The sequence below is a fragment of the Trachemys scripta genome, chromosome 15 (genome assembly GCF_013100865.1).
Source record: "Trachemys scripta elegans isolate TJP31775 chromosome 15, CAS_Tse_1.0, whole genome shotgun sequence".
In the NCBI taxonomy this organism is placed as follows: Eukaryota; Metazoa; Chordata; order Testudines; family Emydidae; genus Trachemys; species Trachemys scripta.
Window position 1 is genome coordinate 30,685,293 of NC_048312.1, and position 4,213 is coordinate 30,689,505.

The following is a 4,213-nucleotide window of genomic DNA, read 5'->3' on the forward strand; positions in this document are numbered from 1 at the left end:
GGGCCTGAGAAGGAGCCTGGGACCTACAAGGAACAGCCTGTGACCTGCCCTGACGTTCCAGAGACACTGGTTGTGATGTTCCCGGCCACAGAGCAGGGTGATGTGTTTCCTTTAACCTTTCCCATTTTTCCTTGTTCTTTTTTTTTAATTAATTGTTAATTAAACAGCTTGTGTTTGCTTTAAATTGTATGAAATGATCAGTGGGTCAGGGAGGTGCCCAGTGCAGAGAGAGTACCCCGGAGTGGGGACACCCTAGCCCCTGTCCTGGGTGACCACAGCAGGGTTGGGACTGGACTCGATGACCTTTCGGGGTCCCTTCCAGTTCTATGAGATAGGATGCTGTGGGTCAGACACTTGCGCTGGCAGTGGCCACACGCCCTCAGGCTCTAGGTGGCAGGACCCTTCTTCTCAGCATTGCCCCTGCCCGGTCGGGGTTACGATCCCCCTCCAAGTCTGGCCTGCAGAGCCTCTTGGCTGAGGCGTCTCCCTGCACTGGGCCCTCTGCCCAGGGTCCCCCTCCTCTCCCCAGCTCCGGACTGCTCCAGCCCCGGCTCCACCACTCTGCCTCAGCACCGCTGCTGCTCTGGCCCTGGTTGCTACAGCTCTGCTCACTGGCTGTTTCTCTGGCTCTGCTCCTCAGCTCGGGCGCCTGCTCTCTCCTTAGCTCAGCCCCACTCTCTGACCCTGGCAATTCTAGCGCCCATGGAGGATGGGACCACCTCCTGACTCCCTGATTAGCCTGCCCACCCTGTCAATCAGGCTGACCTGGAACATTGGCCTCTCCCCATTGGTCCTGGAGACTGTCAGTCTCAGGATCTGGTTTCCCACCGACCCTTCCCCTTTCTTTTGGTACTGGGAGCTAGCCAACCAAAACACCCGCACTGAGTTTTAATAAGGGGCCAACATGTGCAATAAGCAAGCAGCAAGCTCAGCTGTGGAGTGAAGGCCCCTATGTCTCTCGCTGTGTCCTGGTTATTCTTCAGGTGCCTCTAGCTGCCCTGATGCACGTCCGCCTAGATTGGATCTGAGGGAGAGAGCTGGAGCTGGGCTTTAATTTGATATTCTTTTCTTGTTATTCGGAAAGGCAGCCACCTTGCCTACACCCCTGCCATGTATTATTCATGTGCCTCCACTCCTCCCTGGCCTATATTTCGCCACTTGCAGGTTCCAAAGGCGAGGACAAGCGTGCGCATGTGTGTGTCCCCCGCCCTTCCCCCAGCCACACCCCCATCTCACTTGGATTCCAGAACAAGTGCATCAAATCCCCGGGCCAGTGCTGAGAGGTGCAGATCCCCTCTGATTCCCATTGAAATCAGCAGGCCTGGTGCCCTAGCCCTTTCAGGTGCAGAAGCAAGATCATGAGAGGTAGGTGCTGAACTGTGGAAGTCTCAAAGAGCAGGGCCCTGCTGGGAAGGCAAATGGGCACCAGGATGCCAGCCATCGAAAAGAACCAGATGCAGAAGGGGTGTGTGCCCCATCGTCTCCGGCCCTGAGCCCTGCAGTGGCAGATTACCATAGGGGCTGACAGGGCCCATGCCGAGGGTCCCCAGCCAATTTGGGAGCCCCCGCAGCAACACCAGCACTCTGGCCCACCCTCTGCTCCTCCTCTCCCTCCCCCGCCTCTCGGCCCTGCTCCTCCTCTTCTTCCTCAGGCCCCACCCCCTGGCCAGGCCAGAAGATGGAGCTATGGACTAGAGTGTATTCCCTCTGCCCTCTCCTGTGCAGGGGTAGGCGAGCCGCTTGCCCGAGCCTAGTGGAGAGCTGGCCCGAGCCCATCTCCCTTTTCCCCCCAGCCCCCCTGCATAGAGCTGGCCCAAGCCCCGCCACTCACCCTCCCAAGCCCCTTTTGGCAAAACTGGGCATTTGTCCCATTTACTCTTGCCAAGTGGTGATCAGTTGGAAAGAGCAAAAAGGACAAATACCCAGTTTTGCCAAAAAAGTCAGGCTATCTGGGGCCAAAAATGGACGCACCCCCCCATTACCCAGTCTGCGCCCCCCTGGGAGCCGGGGCCAGAGAAGGGAGTGGGAGCCAGGGCCAGGGGCCATGGTCGGGAGTGGGGCTGGAGGTGAGGCTGGGGCTGTGGCCAGGAGCGGGGCTGTGGTTGGGAGCAGAGCCACGGCTGGGGCTGGAAGTAGGGCTGGAGTGCTCCCTGCCCACCCTCCATGGGGGCTGACCCGGGCCCTGCTGCGTCCCCCCAAGCATTCCTCCGTGCCCCCCTACAGCGGTGTGCCCCACAGTTTGTGGACCACAGCCTAGGGAGCCTGGGAAGCTGCGGGGAGCTCCGGGCCCTCCACCTGCCCTGGGCTGGGGAGCCAGGGGGCCCAGGAGCAGCCCCGGCCCATGTCCCTGCCCCCCAGGCTGTGCCCCCCAGAGCAGGTGGAGGGTCCAGGGCTCCCCACAGCCGCCCGGGCTCCCTGGGCAGCTCTTACCATGGCCCAGGTTCTGGGGGCATGGCCTTGGGGGAAGGGGAGGAGCAGGGGCCGGGGCCCTGTGGTGGGGGGGACAAATACTCTTGTGTGTAATAACCCCAGGGCCCCAGTAAATCTTAATCCGCCTCTGGAGGCCTGGGGTTATTGCACACACTGCCTTGTGTAGGGCTCAGTTACTAAGACCCATGTCACCTGGTGTGGTGTGTATGTTGCAGCTCCCCTTTTGTAGCCCAGCTGTAACAGATGGCAGCTGGCTGGAAGGCTGTCTTCAGCTCAGGCTTCAGCTTTGGAGCTACCTGGTTCAAGGTCTGCAGTCAGCCAAAGTGGATCACAGTCATATTAATAAACTGAGGAACTTGGAGCTGGGTTCTTGCCCCACTTTATAACTATGGACCCTGAGAAGTCAAGACACAATTCTGAGCTCAGTGAGAGTGGTGTAAATCCCTGAGGTGCTCCAGGTTTATGTTGAAGCTGCAGCTAAATCCAAGATTACACAGCAGGCTAGAATCTGCTCTCACCAAACCGGGGCATGTAAAAAATGAGACCAGAACCTGGCTCTCCTCTCGATCAAGGAAGCACAAGAGCGGCTGCTCAATATACACCCCACCACTGCCTGAGGCCTGGGCCTCTTCCAGCCTCCCCATTGCTAGGAGAGTGTCCCGACACTCTGATCCAGCCGTTTCAAATATAAAAGAGCCATTGGCAAAGGGCCCCAGCTGGGAGAGGGGATTCATGTGGCTGGAAAATGTTCTAGTAACAACAGCTCTCTAGAGACAGACTCGCACGGGGCCGTCTGTATCGCAAGGCAGCCGGGCCTTTGGGGAACGCTCAGCCTGGCTCTCGGGAATGCTAACGCCTTGCCTCTGATTCCCACTGGGACTTTACACACTCCCACCATGCTGAGCGGAGTTCTTGGCGGCACGACTGAGTGATTGGGATGGAGGTGCGCCAGGCCCAAGACGGCTTTTGTGCAGATCGCCGGGGGAGGACCTGCGAGTAGGGTTGCCAAGTTGCCAACCCTCCCTGTTTCACCGGGAGAGTCCTGGAATCAGGCGCTATCTCCCGGAGGCTACTGCAGCCAAACCAGGAGATTTTAGGCGATAAAAGTCCGGCGACGAATCAGGGCTAAGGCACGCCTGCCCTGGCTCTGCGCCGCTCCCGGCAGCAGCCGGCACGTCCCTGCGACTCCTGGAGGGGAACCCAGGAGCTCTCCGCGTGCTGCCCCCACCCCGAGTGCCGACTCCGCAGCTCCCATTATCTGGGAACTGCGGCCAATGGGAGCTGCGGGGACGGTGCCTGCAGGAAGGGGCTGTGCACAGAGACCCTCTACCCCCCACCCACCTATGGGCTGCTGCCAGAGGGATGTCCCAGTCACTTTCGGGAGCCGCCCGAGGTAAGCACCGCCCGAGGTAAGCACCACCCCTTCATACCTCCTGCACCCCAACCACCTACCCCAGGCCAGAAACCAACCCCTCACCCCATCCCACACTCAAACTCCATCCCAGAACTCGACCCCTAACCCCATCCCACACCCAAACTCCCTCCCAGAGACCGACCCCATGCCCCCTCCTGCACCCAAACTCCCGCCCAGAACCTGACCCCACACCCCCTCCCGCACACAAACTCCGTCCCAGAACCCGACCCCTCACCCCGTCCCACACCCAAACTCCCTCCCAGATTCTGACCCCATACCCCCTCCTGCACCCAAACTCCCTCCCAGAACCTCAACCCTCACCCCCTCCTGCACCCAAACTCCCTCCCAGAACCTGACCCCACCACCCCC